At 40.6% G+C, this 16,763-nt stretch overlaps 1 protein-coding gene across 50 annotated transcripts in view; it reads right to left on the bottom strand.

Annotated features, from left to right (window-relative positions):
* Nucleotides 1-16,763, bottom strand: part of LOC144503924 (poly(rC)-binding protein 3) — a 153,280-nt gene that overhangs the window by 97,408 nt on the left and 39,109 nt on the right. The gene's annotated exons all lie outside the window — the stretch shown is intronic.

Here is a 16,763-nt window from a genome sequence, read left to right as displayed (position 1 = left end):
TGCCCCTCTGGACACTTTTGTATCTCTCCCCTCTCACCATAAACCTATGCCCTCTCGTTTTAGACTCTCCTACCTTTGGGAAAATATATTGACTATCTACCTTCTCTATGCCCCTCATTTTTTTATTATTCTCTATAAGGTCACCCCTCAGCCTCCTACGCTCCAGAGGAAAAATGTCCCAGTCTATTCAGCCTCTCCTTATAACTCAATCCATCAAGTCCCGGTAGCATCCTAGTAAATCTTTTCTGCACTCTTTCTAGTTTAATAATATCCTTTCTATAATAGGGTGACCAGAATTGCACACAGTATTCCAAGTGTGGCCTTACCAATGTCTTGTACAACTTTAACAAGACATCCCAACTCCTGTATTCTATGTTCTGACCGATGAATCCAAGCATGCCGAATGCCTTCTTCACCATTCTGTCCACCTGTGACTCCACTTTCAAGGAGCTATGAATACGTACCCCTAGATCTCTTTGTTCTGCAACTCTCCCCAATGCCCTGCCATTAACCGAGCAAGTCCTGCCCAAGTTTAATCTACCAAAATGCATTACCTCGCATTTGTCTAAATTATACTCCATCTGCCATTCGTCAGCCCACTGGCCCAATTGATCAAGATCCTGCTGCAATTGGAGATAACCTTCCTCACTGTCCACCTTGCCACCAATCTTGGTGTCATCTAGGGCGGCACGGTAGCACAGTGGTTAGCACTGCTGCTTCACAGCTCCAGGGACCTGGGTTCGATTCCCGGCTTGGGTCACTGTCTGTGTGGAGTTTGCACATTCTCCTAGTGTCTGCGTGGGTTTCCTCCGGGTGCTCCGGTTTCCTCCCATAGTCTAAAGATGTGCGGGTTAGGTTGATTGGCCATGCTAAAAAAAATTGCCCCTTAGTGTCCTGAGATGCATAGGTTAGAGGGATTAGTGGGTAAAATATGTAGGGATATGGGGGTAGGGCCTGGGTGGGATTGTGGTCGGTGTAGACTCAATGGGCCGAATGGCCTCTTTCTGTACTGTAGGGTTTCTATGATTTCTATGATCTGCAAACTTACTAACCATGCCCCCTATATTCTCATCCAAATCATTCATATAAATTAATTACTGATTCAGCAACTATTTCAAAAGCCAGCAAGGGAATAACATTGGGATGAGGCTCCCTGGGAAGTGCTCCTTTTTAAAAGATTTGTTCCCTAATTACGGATTGTGGTATTGAGGTTACACAACAGCAAGATTGTTCATTCAGAACTGTAGTGTCTGCTGGATCAGCTATTCTAAGCAAGAGGAGAGCACAGGGCTACTGTAATGATTGTTTATTGTAAGTTCACTATTCCCGGCCAGAATGGAGATGTTTGGGCCATTTTCTCATCAATCATGCTAGCAGTCCTGTCCTACCTCCAACTCATTACTGACACCAGTGTCCAAACAGACATCCTACACTACAATGGGTTTTGAGCCCCAAGGGAAGTCAAACTGAGGTTTCTCCTGATTACTACCTAATGACTATTGCTTTCAAGTGCATCAATGATGAGGAGTAAGCGTAGCGCGAGGCTTAACTGCAACATACTCAGCTTCACTGTCAACGCTCCTAGATACAAAAAAAATGGTATCCTGCTGTGGAGAAGCGACTTCATCTCCAAAGTTAAAGATGTGATGGACAGGAGCTTCCATGTAGCACATACATTGTAAAAGAATGATCCACCAGGTAATGTGCATGCCCCAGTCGCAGAACAGTGAGTGGTTGGCTGTCCTTCAGCAGCTCCCACTGCTAATTGCCACATCCAGACCAGTTATTCTGGGCAGTGGCTTCAACTGCATTATCGATGCAGCCAGAAGATCCAGCAAGGCTCATGCCACAACCAGACTCCTGAGTCCTTGCTGAATGTAGCTTTGCAAAGGTGGTCTGGAGACAGAGGAGGTGGTGATTTTGGTCCAAGTTCATTTCAGAGCAGTTCTGTGAAGCAGGACTGTGTTCTACGGCTTTTCCCAGGAATACACACAAACAACTCCTGCTGAAGGATCACTAACTCGGTGAAAGAGGTTCTGAAACTTGTTGCTCTGCCAGTGCAAAATGTTGTCCTTGACGGTGTTGCAGACTAGTGTGTTTTTAAATCCAGCACCATGCGCTCAGGGATGCCCTAAAGCTTGTGGTAGCCGTCGCAGAGGTGCAACGGGGGAAGGTCGCTATCTAAGACCTTTCAGCCATAGTTCATGGAGGGGCTGGGAATTGTATAGACCTACTTGAGCTGTATGACTCATACTGAATCTTCTGTTCTGTATAATTCTAAAATTATATTAGACCCCAAAGTTGGACTTCAGATGAGAGTGTTGATATGTTAGCACCTATTCAAGTGTTTTTAAATTTGCCTGGCCACCCACCAGTTAAAGAATTTAAGATATTTTCCCCCAGTATTTGGCTGAAGACATTTCTGCAAAAGGCACTAAATGTCAATGCAAATCAACATTAAAATCTGTTCCAACTTATAAAACACTATTAATTTCACTAGAATCTAAACCTGACAGCTCTTCTACACAGTTTGTTATCTCATGTTAAGCAATCGTGGAGGCATGTTAATTTACAAAAAAGTAATTTGTAGTGTTTGACATATGGCTCATTTGTTCACAACAGCTTAAATCAGGCAGAAAGCTATGAGGTAATCATGGCTGTTCATTTTTACAGTCGGGTAATGTGCTGGAGAGCACCTCAACAGCACTTCAAGGTTTGATATTCTTTATATGCACAAATGAACACTCTTGGCTCATCCTTTCTTTGTCCTGAACCTCGAGTCTCCTAAATGTTAGTGAGTCCAACCATTCCTGCCATAATGTCTTCGGTATTGGTTGGCATAATCAAGCTTCGCTTCTAGACCGCTTCTGAGAGTTTCCTACCTTAGAACAGTAACTACTTCAATAGTACTTTACCAATTGTACAACACTAGGGCACGTGGGTCATGAATGGCACATGTCCTTTTCTCCATGTTGAGGTCCCTTGCCATATAGAAATGTCTTGTCTACTCGCAACACTATGCCAATTATATTTACTCCACAAGGACATACAATTTCCTATTGTTAGATGCTGCTCTTACTATCAAGGAATTGCTCATTGTTGGGTTTGGATAGCAAATTTCTAGGAGTTCCCACTTATTATATTGTTAGCTCGATCCAGTGGGATTCAGCAACGCTTTCACACACGTGTCATCTTTCCTATACCTTGTTATTCTTTTTTTTTTAAATGGCCACTCCTTCACCTCTAGCCTATTTAGCAGATCACAATCCGTGTGGTGTAACATAGGAACACAAGATTTAGCAGTAGGCCATTCGGCCCTTCAAGCCTGCTCCATCATTCAATAAGATGATACAGCTGCGGTCAATGTAATGGCCTCCCTGAACTTTATTACTGAATTCTGAGAAGATGTTGAGTGATAATGGGCTCTCCAAGTCAAGTTAACTCGAGCAAATTAAAGGATTGAAATTGCAATTTTTGAAAACACAGCTCCCATTCAAAACCAAATAAGAAACTCTGAGCATTGTCTTTATACTTCTCCACATTTATTCAAATAACTATTTGTGGAAGCAATGGAGTCATAAAGGACAAAACTGCTCAACAACCAGCTGATTTATGGAACACATTTTGTCTGTGTAGACTGCACGTTCTCCACGTCTGCGTGAGTTTCCTCCGGGTTCCTCCCACAGACCCAAGATGTGTAGGTTAGGGGGATCAGCGGGGTAAATATGTGGGGTGGCAGGAATAAGATGCGCTGTTGGAGTCAGTGCAGACTCAATGGGCCGAATGGCCTCCTTCTGCACTATAGGGATATGATTCAATGATTTGGGGTTCTGGCTGGAGATAAATAGGGACAAAAGTAAAGGATGAAACAACTTGTAATAATTACCTGAGCTGTGCCTTTTTGCTGCCTAGTTATTATTGCCCAGATGATTTAACAAAAATTAACCATAGAATCCCTAGTGCAAGAAGCAATTCGCCCATCAAGTTTGCACCTACTCTCCAGAAGAACATCTTACCCAGTATTTTACACATTGGAAGTGACCGTTACCCGGTTAATCCTCCACAGGGCATAAGTCTGAACTAAGGTTTATTTATTTGACTACTGTATTAAAATTCATCCCTTGTCCTTTCTCAGTCAGTTCAAAGGAAAGGCAACAGTTCAACCAATGGAAGGAATAAAGGTGGAGAAGTATAAAAACGATGCTCAGAGTCTTTAGAATCCATCCTGCCACTGTAGAGTTTTAAAGTTAATAACCATGTTAACAATTTTAACCGACAAGTAAAATCTGACTGCAGCATCCTGTATATAAACACTTTCATCTCTGAGCGTATCACAAGGTACATGCAGTATCAATATACAAGTCTGACATCGCAAGGAAGTTAGACAATAGTACAAAATCATTCACCTTTAAACTGAAAATTAAACAGGTCAAAGGATAATGGAACAAGGTCTCCTGCTGAAACTTTTCACCGAACGTGGTCTATCTAGGCCCAATTTGTCTTTGCTTTATTATAGTTATTGTTTCTCTTTACGATATTCGTTTTACACCAATACTTGTCCACTCTCAGCCACATTGGAGCTGATAGCATTCTCACTGAGTCAAAAAGTGGAGTTCAAGTGGGAGCACCATCACCTGCAAGTTCTACTCAAGCCACACACCATCCTGACCTGCAAATATATCACTGTTCCTGGGTCAAAATCCTGCAACGGCCTTCCTAACAGCATTGTGGTGTGCCTACACCACATGGACTGCAGCGGATCAGAGGCAGCTCACCACCACCTTCTCAAAGGCAAGAAGGGGTGGAAATAAAACCATTAGCCCAACCAAAAAAATCCCATGATACTATTGGGAAGAAATAAGTGGCATGTCCTACAGTGCACTGAACAATATTTATCCCTCAATCGACATCACAAAAATAAATTATCTAGCTATTACCACATTGCTGTTTGTGGGCCTTTCCAAGTGCAAATTGGCTGCTGTGTTCCCTACAGAATGGTTACTTCAAAAGTGCTGAACTGGCTTTAAAGGACATTGGGACATCGTGTGGTTGTGAAAGACAAATGCAAGGCCTTTTCTTTTCTTTAGCAGTCTCATCTTAGAGAATTTTATATCTTAGCGAAACAATACAGCTGTCCTGTCTAAATGCCCCTTAAAAGGTAAAGATGGCACCCAAATTGTGGCATCTAGATCACTTGTGACAGGCAATCTGACAGATTTCCCCTTCCCCTTTTAATTTCCATGAAATTTTACTGTAAACAGGGGATCAAAACAGTGCTTCACCCTCTATGGGGTGCAGTAGCTGCATGAATGGGGCAAACAACTGTGTTCCTCCTTAACGAGTCAATCATGTAGTTGATTCTGATTCAGGAAGTACAAGTTAAAATAATGAATTCAATGCCAAATCAGGTACAGAAAGACTAGTTAGATTAAGGAAGAGAGGAAAAAAGAGCCAGAGGTGTCTCCCCACCTCCCCCAATTTCCAGCCATTAAAACAATCTGAAGCATTAAGGCTCCACTAAGAGTCAAATCTTCAGTGGGGAGCCTGTTCAATCAATTGGCTTGATGACTATGCGAGGATCAGATTAATGCCCCATTCTGCCTGAGGCAGATGGAGGTAGTCTGCCTCTTCTCACCCCTCTATTTAAAAAAAAACAACAGCACTTTGCTATGGCTCTGCATATATTTGCTAAAGACCTGCCTTTGGGCAGAGGATTCAAGTGAGGCAGTTGTTTTCAGTGTCAAATAGGTTGTGTGACAGCAGGAAAGGCCTGTCACACTGTTAAAAATGGTATTAATTTCAAAGTTTTGCTTACCCATTTAAGTGCAAGTTATAAGTACAGGAATTTTACACCATTCAATGCGTTTTAATGGGGTACCAGCCAGTGACTTAACATTTTCGCACAGCTTAAGGCTCGGCTGCACATCTTAAGTAGCAAGTCCTGGATTTCTGCATTTAACAGCATGTGCTCTCGCCTGGAATTGCTGTCTGATTTGCACATTAACAATGTGTGCATGTTTCAACTTCTTTACAAAAAATGGTAAATTCTGGGCAGATAAACTGGAAGTCAGTGGCAAGTGTTCAGGCAGCCAACTTTGAATATTTTTTGATTCATGTAGCACCTTGGTTAGTAACACCCTGATATCTGTAATAGTCAAAACATACCACAGTATGGTGCTGCTTGCAAGTGTCTGTTCTGCGTTTTGACTAACTTGGTGTAGCTGAATAACAGTCAAGAAAAAGGACAAAACTTTCAGGCTATAACAGTCAGAGCAAAGTATCGGATTCATGTGGGTGGACCGTTTTTGCTCTTTAAGCATCATGATAATACATGATTGGAACAAAAGCCCCATCTACCCAAGAGTGTTTCCTTCAAAAGTGTGGTAACTTGGCCATAAAAGGGTAATAGAACACATTGTGATATTCAATCATCTTTATTTATCAAATACTGTTCAGCTTGGACTGTGAACTGGAGGCAGCGAGTTAGTGAGACAGCTCCCCTGTGGCAAAGCTAAATCCGCAGAAGCCTGTGCTACCGATGAATCACTGACATGCTCAAACCCACTAAAGACATCAGTATATACACTCCAATAGGAAGATGCTTACTATTAACACTCCTCCCCACCCCCACCACCCCCCAACTCCCCTCATCGCTCTGAAGGCAAGAAACAACGTAACTCATATCTCAATTATATGTCAATCTTTCAGGAGATTTGCGACTATGCTATGACCTGTGCAGTAACACTGGGGGTTCCATAGACACTGGCAAGGCTTGTTTCAATGGAGCTGGACTTGTGGGCACAGGAGTAGGTTGAATTGTTTATATATGAATGTCCCTGCATCCCCTCAGGCAGCAGAGTCCGTTGGAAACCCTTGTACATCCAGAACCTCAGCAGCCTTTCCTCCTATTGTTAACTTTGCTGTCTCAGGGTCATGGCATAGATGAATGTGATCCTAGTGCCTGCGAATGACTCTTCCATTGGTCAGCTTCATACCAAAGATACTGGACTACTTCAACTGAGGATGACTCCAGGCAGCCATCGTTGGTTGCTGTCAAAATTCCTGACAGACACAATCCTCATGGCCATGTCTCTCCTTCTGCTTTTCCTACCTCTTTCTCAAACTCGCTTTGACACCTGGATGTAGCAGATCGAGAGGAGACTTTGGCTTCCTATCTATCAGCAATTCAGCCAGTGAGAGCCCTCTTGTTTGTGACGTGATATGATACTGGAACATGAACTGAGAGAGCTTGATTCCCAAAGTATCACCTATCATTCTCCTCAACCCTTCTTTCAGTGTCTGAACAGCTCACTCAGCTAAACAATTTGAAGCTGGATGAAAAGGAGCAGTCTGCACATGGCATATTCCATTTCTTTGCACGTACACTTGGAACAAATCACTTGCAAATGTTGTACTGTTACCAGAAACAAGAGAACCCGGTAAATCATGGGTTGAAAAAGAGTTAGTGTAGCCTCTCTATTGTAATTAGATCTGTAAACGTTGCTCTTGTGTATTTCTAACCACTTAGAATGTACATCCACAATGACTAGAAGCATATGATCCATGCAAGGTCCTGCAGAAGTCCACATGAAGCTGAGACTTTTAGAGTGAGGTAGCGGAAAATCCAGAGAGAATCAGGAAACGCAGGCTTCCATGTTTTACTGTGCATATGTGGATGCCAAAAATCTAATTGCCACCATAATAATGCTGAGCACTGATAGGTTCAGTACTAGGTATCACAAAACCTGGGCCATCGACTTGCAAAAATAAATATAAATGTAACCTGCATAACCGCATAAAGGGAGCCTTGATTTCCTTAAAACCCCACAGTTCACAAATCATTTCTCCAGTTCTCACAGGATTTAACATTTTACGGTCATCAACGTGAATACTTACTGTTTCTCTCCACAGATGCTACCCGATAAGAAGAAAATTCTGGAAAAACTTGTCAGATTTCCAGCATCTGCAGTATTTTGCTTTTGTATTAATATTGTGTACTATTACCTCAGGCAGAAACATTCAGAAGAGTAAGGAGCAGTGACAATTAAGAAATAGGAGAAAACTGAAGTCAGGACAGAAGTCTCAGCATAATGCTAATCTCATATCTATGCATTATCTAAACATAACTATACATACAAGCTACTAGCAAGGTTTCAATATCGTGATTTTCAGAATATGCTACTTTTTTATTTACTGCTCTCTCTCATTTCTCAGGCTGTTTGCACCGAATTTTTGCTTTTTGTGCAGGTACATGGGACCTGTGTCTTCAGCTCGAAGTCCCATTGGTCATGCACATGGGCCTGACCAATATTAAAAAATCTAAACCACACGTACGATTCTATTCCAATTGGTGCATGTGCAGGAGGCCTGGAGGTTCATCGGGTCTTGGAGAAGCTGACCACAGAGTTGAAGACAAAGGTTATTTTTAGTTTAATTACATCAATTTTTCATCATTTTGTATATTTTTTCGTGGCATACTTGAGGTCTTCTTGGCACAAACCATTAATCTAGAGCCTTCTTGAAAGTCAGTGTGTCTTCTCCCAACAAACAATGCTGAATGTTGTCCTCATTAATACCACAGACTTGTCTGTCCTGGAGCATGTCCCCCAATACTGCTCCAAACTAACTAAATGCTCAGAAATTAATTCAGCCTGGTCAGTTTTCAGAAAATGACAATGGAACTTGAAACACCGGACAATCACTGAGGGCTTAGGATTGTGGTGATTCTGAATGTGTGCAACTAAATCTACAAACGAAACGTCCCCTGGTCTCTGTGGTGTTGCTAAATTCCTTTAAGTTCTTGCCTCATTTACATCTCGGAGAATTGAGTGCTTTTCAACCTAATCTGCAATTCTATTTGCCAAGAAGTGTTCTAACCTTTCCACATGTTCAGCCCAGTCCCTGTTCTCTTCCACAAACTAAGTCGATCTTTTCTACACCCTAGCTATGACTGTAACACTACATTTTGCACACTCTATTATGAACAGTATGCTTTGTCTGTATAACACACAAGAAACAATACTTTTCACAGTATACTAATATATGTGAGAATAATAAATCACATCAATAGGTTCAGAATTAATGGGCCAGATTTTGCTGTCATAAGTAGGATGAATGGCAGAGTTATTTATGGACAAATGGCAGCATCTTTGAGCAAGAAGCATGTGATGCTGAGTGAATAGTCAAAGGTTGCTGCCCAGGCTTTGCTACTCTGCCATCAGCTTTATGAAAATAAGATCCAGTTTTCTGCTTCAGTACTGAAATACATTTAATGGCACGCAGTTGCTGTATTTGCATGACTAGTATGAATTAAACTCTTAGAATGTTAGTTCTTGCCATTGTTTAAGTCCCCTTTTAACATTGAGATAACTGAATTGCTGCATGTCAACAACTCTGGCACTGAAAATTAATGATGCCAAGCGTGGATGGACAAGTGTGCACAAACCTTCAATCGGACTGGTTAAGATACACTCAGGTTCCTGACACAATGTGCAATGTAAAAACCTAAATGTGCAAGGGCAAACCTCAACAGTGACAGGTGCCACTTACATGCTCTGTCGGGGCAAACGAGGGCCCAATATTCATCAACATTCATAAGAAACATGTTATAACAGACAAGAATTCAAAGTCTTGTGTTAGATTCAGCTTGACCTTTTTTTCAAAGTTTACTTTTAAACAATATTTTTCAGGAAATGACAGGGCTTGTGAAAGTTTTCCTACCTAGGATATGTCCACTCAAGTTCCAACATTTATTAACTGAGCCATTTGGAAAGTTCTCTCTTCATTTTTCACTCCAGTATTGAAGTAATTTGAATCTACCAGCTATCCTACAGTGTCATCATTTCATCCAATTACCCTTTTTGATACTTTGACAGCACAACATTCATATTGGCGTCTATATGTTTTTTATCATTTTATTATCAGCCAGCACAAATCGTGTTGTGCTTGCAGAGGTTGTTGTAAACTGTCACAGTAATTGCCCAAAAGCTTCATCTTATCCCTCAACAGCAGGCCTGCTCTCTCAGCAGCTGAATGCAGATGAGAATTTTCCTTTGCAGCACTAATCACACTTTCAGGAGGAGTTTATATATCTAACTCTGAACCACTTATGGAAAACCCTGCAGCTTTGAAGATCAAATTAAGAATAGACCATTTTTAAAAAGTCAGTATTTCTGCAAATGTAGACTTTAGTTAGAAATTTAAAAAACACCAAAGTTCTTAAATCTCCATGTCGACACATTTCTGCTGGGCAAATTGGCTTTTAGTCTAATTTGAGTTATTAATTTCACCCCTACCACATTGACAATATTCTTCTGTCAAGTTGGGCCATATTTTCAAGCTTTTTGCCATTGATAAAAAGATCTGTATGATTAACTAGGAGCAGAAAAATCTCTTACCAGTGCTAGCTCTTCAAGCCACTATTTTATTCCCCATATATTTTAAATACGTACGCAATTCCCTTTCAAAAGCTGTCACAACCCATCTCAATAGCCACTTCTGACAAAACATTCCACACTAACAACCCTCTGGAAAAGTCTCAACTTATTTGCTCCTCATCCTTAATTACTCTAGCAATTGGCTTATTCTCGTTAATATTTCATCAACACAGCAGCAACCTGGTTACTCAAAGTCTTTCCATTTCAAAAATCTTTGAGCCCTACATTCATGCTACAATTAAGAATCTTTGCTGTATTTTTGTTATCCTTCCTATATCCACATGTCCTTAGCTATACACAATGTGCAAAACGTGGTTAACCAATATTTTCTACAAACCTAACTTCTGTGCAATAATATTCAAGTCAACCATGTATAGAGCCAAGTATCTTCTTTGCTTCTTTCTGATACAAGTTCATGCATTTTCCAGTTGCCCTACTTACTTACTGTTGACCTTTAGATTGCTTTCCCTCTAATGCGCATTGCTCTTCAGACATCTCTCCACACAGCTACATCTTTACAGATCTGCCCTATAATATTTGAGGTGCACTGTACTTTCACAATATTGGCCCAGGTGTTATGATCGCCAGTGAGGTGACAGAGCTTGCCGCTAACCTAAAGTTGCCCACAAAGATTTAGCGAACTCGCTGGTGTAGATATCACCTTTCTCAACATCAATTTCCTTTCAACACCAGCTATAGGCATCGGCACGGTGGCACAGTGGTTAGCACACTCAGCACCAGGGACCCAGGTTCAAGTTCAGCCTTGGGTCACTGTCTGTATGGAGTTTGCATGTTCTCCCAGTGTCTACATGGATTTCCTGCGAGTGCTCTGGTTTCCTCCCACACTCCACTCCAAAGGTGTGTAGATTAGGTGGATTGGCCATGCTAAACTGTCCCTTAGCGTCAGGGGGAATTAGCAAGGTACATGCATGGGGCTATGGGGATAGGGCCTGGGTGGGATTGCTGTCAGTGCAGGCTCGATGGGCTGAATGATCTCCTTCTGCACTGTAGGGATTCTAACAGTAATAGCAGCAAACAAGCTGAGTAGCCAATCACATTGAAGCATTCACATGAAACACACACAACACCCTCCCCCCCCCACATTGGTATTCACATAATTATCCTGACGAGTGGAAGACAAAAAGCTTTGACAAAATGCCTGTCAGTAATACTCAAGTTCTATACTACCAAATACTATTAATATAAGATTAGTTTTTCAAGCCAAGACAAACTGCTCAGCGATATTATGACTTAGTATGCAGTTCAACAAGTAGTAATTTTTAAGTGCTTTTTTAAAAAAAAAAAGTGTCATGCACCACCATATTATCTTCCAGACAATAGTTTAATATTTTGAACAGTATTAAAATGGACACTGCAAACCATGTGCTTTTTGGCATTTTGGGCTCTAGACAATCCCAAGTCTCAAACAAATACCCAAGTTAAGCACGGACATACAGTGCCAGCCAGGGAACATACATCTGTTTAAAAATGGATAATCAACAAACAGAATTTTGTCTGTTTCACAGACAGAAGAAACATGGAAACTCTGTGGTAGATAATGTAAAACGGATTCCATCAACCTTTCATTCTGTTCTGATGGCCTCGTCACAATTAGACTGGATGAATTGACAACACCAATCCACTCTCCACCTTTCTTTGGACAAAAGCTCTGAACTTATATAAGTCACATGATGAGCACAATGATGCTTTCAGACCTTTGAAAAACAGCAAGAGTTGCTTAGAGAGACCATCAAACTAGCTACATGTCAACTAAGCAGCCAAAGCAAGCCATGAAAGCAGGCCTCAACTTGTTCCAACTCAAAGTTCACCTGAGAACCAACCTCCAACTATAAAAAGCCTCACAGCTTTCTGAAGAACACCTGCTTATAAGAAAAGCAAAAAAGATTATTGGAATTATTTAAATTGAGACAACCACATTGAGAAAGTACACACACCACATACAAAACACATTGTGTGATCAATGTAAGAAAATAAATTCTGACCGTGACAACTGCAAGATTAACAGTGGAAAAGGGTGGAAATTTACAATTTAATTTGTAAAGTTTTGACAGCGCCACATGGAGGAAGAAGAAATCACTAGTAGCAACTCCTAGGTTTGTGCATTTAACTACATATGACAAGAGCTGCCATCAGTTTCACACTTGTAACAAGAGTTCCTTGGAATTATAACTGTAAAAGTTGGGCCATTAGCTTGATTCAATTGATACAGTATGCTGTTCAATTCAGTGTTGAGGGTGCAATGATCATTCCAGCATTTCAATACAATCTTGAAGTAGTGTTACATTGTCTTTTTGAAAAACTAAATCAAGGCCACAACTATCTGTTCACGTCGACACAAAAGATTTGCTCATGTCCTAATAAGCATTTTTCCCTTAACCAACACCACCAAAATCAGATTTAACTGGTCGTTCACCTTTGACTGTTTCACAAACACTGCTGTGCATACATTAAGTGCTGTGTTTACTTACCCAGCTGTGACTTTTTAAAATAAAAGGCTGTGAAGTACTTTGGGAGTATAATGGGAACATGGACGATGTTATAATAATGCAAAGCTTTTTTTGAAGTCTTCCTTGCACCAAGTCCTTTCAGCTAAACATCATCTTCAACCCGACCATAAACTCTATCCCCTCCCTCCCTTTTCTTCACAAACAGCAGCAGAACACACAAGTCCTCAGGATCGACCATCTAGAATCTTCTTCCCAAAATCTTGTGGCCTCTTTCTCCTACTTTAACAGCCCATTTAAAAAAAAAATCAGTGATCAAGCTTTTGGTTGGTCTGCCTAACCTGATCCCTAAACAGCCATTTCCCTTACACCTGAGGCATGTTTTTACACACTAATAAAGTTCTATATATATGCAAGCTATATTATATATGTGGCACTTTTTAACAAAAAGATCCGATTATAAATTTTCATCTAATTTCTAATCTATATTCAGATGATGTCAATTTCCCCATTTAGAATGTGCCAAAGCATCGACTATTTTCATCCTATAAAGTGGACATATCCCCACAACCAAGAAACATCTAATTTGTGCATGTCACATTCGGCAAGTTTACATTCAAACTTTTAATAGTCAGAGCCCCAATCTATTTGCAAGTCTAGAAAAGCAATAGTGTTGATTATTTTTTCACAAAATGTTTCACATAAGAGTTCTTGTTAAAATCCAATTTGGTTCCTTGCTCCATGTGTCTTTGTGCTTATTAAGTGTTATCAAGCTCATGTCATGGCCAAAACTACATTTAGTACCCCGACACAAAAATATCAAATATGAAAAGTCTTGCTTTTACCTAGATGAAGAATAATATTTTTACTTTTAGTGAGGCATTTTGTGAAAACAGGAGGTTTAATGGTTAGCTCAGGAAAGGGTCCTCCTTCAATTTTGCCAGCCTATCAAAGATTCAATCTATTTAGTCCGTCAACCTAGAATTCTAGCTCAACGCGGAAACTAAATCAGCTCAGCCAGGATAGACCACAAAGCCAGAAGTCTTGAAGCCCTGCACCGTTGCTGGAGAAGCAAAGATCAACATTTAAAAGCAGCAGTGATAAAGTAGCAGTCCTTGCATATTTCAGCTCCACATGCTTATTTTCTTAAAAAGTCAGCCTTTAAAAAAGCTTCCTTGAAATGAAGCAGCCTCGAATTCCAGCATTATACTGAAAAGCAGAGGTGCAGAGGAACCTTCCTAAACTGACCGTCATGCATGCCAACTGCAGTAAGGCGACAAGACAAAATAACCTTCCATATTTCATCTCTACATTAATTTAGTGCAGCCCCGTCTTTGACCTATTTGTCATTGATGAAAAGCTGCCAACAGGATGAAATAATGTAGACCATTTAACACTGATTGCTCCAACACTCCTGTAGGAGTGCTGTAAAGTGTTACTGTGTTATGACTGAAATAGAGCAGCTTGGCTGCAAACATATCCACATATGTCCACATATCAGGGTTGCCATCATCTTTCTACAACTATCTTTACGTGTAGAATCGTGAATTTTGGAGGGGGGGGAGGGAGGTGGGAGGGTATCTGCTGCCAAAATGTCAAGACGGAAATTTCTGTCAAAATAAATTTGTCTACAATCCACGAACATCTCAGGAAGAAAGCATCATGGGTTACAAGTATGGGCTCACAATACGTCATTCTACAGTGACTGCAAAAAAATTCAACTTGTGATAATATATATCAGTTGGTGAACGTCTTAATAGCGATTAATATCTATTTTGTTGCACATCAATTTGTTGTTAAGCCTGCCACCAAATTAGTTTTGAATCAGATCCCAGTTTGGAAATTTCTCTAAGACGCAAATAGGCTGACAAAAGACAGATTTAAAACACTAGAAATTAACTTCTGATCTTTGCCATGTAGGAACACTCATTTGTTAGACTCTGCACAAAAAGTGACCCAAGCTGGGAATTGAACCCAGGTCCCTGGCACTGTGAGACAGCAGTGTTAACCACTGCACGGTCCCACGGGGTCGGTTTAGGCACTTACAATAGTTACCCAGAGGTTAGGAGAATATTTTAGTTCTAACTTTGAGTATTGGTGTAATCCTGGCATAACCATCCAAAAGTTACTGATTTAAATCTCGATGGTTCCTACTTAGCACTTCTGGACAACTGCCATGCAGACCCTTACCTGTAACGGTCCGAGAGGAATGCCCCAACATATCTTTGGAAACAACCCTAAATCCATGCTGGGAGCTTGGAAGTTACGACCTAATAATTTGCCTGCAAGGATCTGAACCATGTATTCTGCTGTCACGTAGAATACATGGCACAGAAGCAGGCCAATTGACTCAACCAGAACATGCCAGCTTTCTGCTCCACTCATTTCCTCAAATTTTGCTGATCATATAACCCTCCCATCATGTGTGTTTATCTAATTTTTCCTCAAATGCATCCAATATATTTACTTCAACCACTGAGGAGTTCCACATTCTTACCACCCTAAGCAGTTTCTCTTGAAGATTTCTTGATAACCATCTTGCATTGATGGCTTCCAGTTAAATTCTTCCCCTCGAAGTAACATTCAGTATGTAGAATTTCATGTTTCATACGCTGAGTTCTGGTTAGTTGTTCACATACAGACATTTACATTTGGGTAATTTTGCCAAGTCATCTTAGAGATAGTTTGATGAGCAATTATCGACAATATCCTAAGGATACTTTCAGAGAAGCTCAGCAGTTAGCTATAATATCCCACTTGGTGATGGAATAATACAAGACAATGATTTGATTTTTTTCTACCCCTACTTCAATTTTAAAAGGAATTGGCATACTTCAAAAAGATTTGCCCCAATTTAACCAAGTGTGCACAAGACAGCACGAGAGACACAAAAGAATAATCAGCAACCATTTTCTTACTTAGCAGAATATAACGTTCAGATCCTTGCAGGCAAATTAGGCCGTAACTTCCGAGCTCCCAGCATGGATTTAGGGTTCTCCAAAGATACACTGGGACATCCCCCTCAGACCGTTACAGGTAAGGGTCCAGTTTTATGAGAATTATTGGGACTTTAAGTAATTGCTTGGTAATTACCTATATTAAGACCAAATAGCTAGATTCTGTAAATGGTAAATCTAGCAGATTTTGCACCTATTTACTTATAATTAAGATTCTATTTGCAGTTGTTAAACTAAGTAACATCTGCTCAATTGTTTGTTCTACTGCTTCCTGAAACCAATTATCTACAGTTGCAAGTTGGATTTTAGTCACAACTAGAACCGGACATCCGACGAAGAGTCATATTGGACTCAAAACGTTTGCTCTCCACAGCTGCTGCCAGACCTGCTGAGTCTTTTCAGTCCTGTATTTACCTCCGCTCTCCAACTTCTGCAATATATTGATTTTATCACGTGGAAAGAGATGTTGCTCAGAAAGCCACTGCAACAGATTTGGAGGAAGTCAATGAACAAGTGTTCAAAGACCAAGTCAAATTTATTCTCTCCAACAGAAGCTTCAAAGTTGTTCATATCACACTACTTGTCAATCAGAATATATTGAATTGCCAGAAGTCAATACCTCACTGCCCCATTGGGTGGAAAAAAGGTGAACAGCAGCAAAATAACAGGCTCAATGATGAATTTCTAGTTTCCAAACTTCAAATGTAATCTTCACACAAGGAACTAAAAAGAAACTGGTGTTCAGAATTCAAGACCACCCGCCCACCCCAACTATATTCACTGACAACTCTTTTCAAGCATCACCACCCACTCAATTTTCTCCAATTTCTTGGAAAAGCCCATATTATACCCAACCACAAAGTAATCTACCTTTTCCCTTCATTCTAAACCAAGGCCATCAAATT

The sequence above is a fragment of the Mustelus asterias genome, chromosome 14 (assembly GCF_964213995.1).
Source record: "Mustelus asterias chromosome 14, sMusAst1.hap1.1, whole genome shotgun sequence".
NCBI lineage: Eukaryota > Metazoa > Chordata > Chondrichthyes > Carcharhiniformes > Triakidae > Mustelus > Mustelus asterias.
This window is presented reverse-complemented; position numbering and strand designations above follow the sequence as displayed.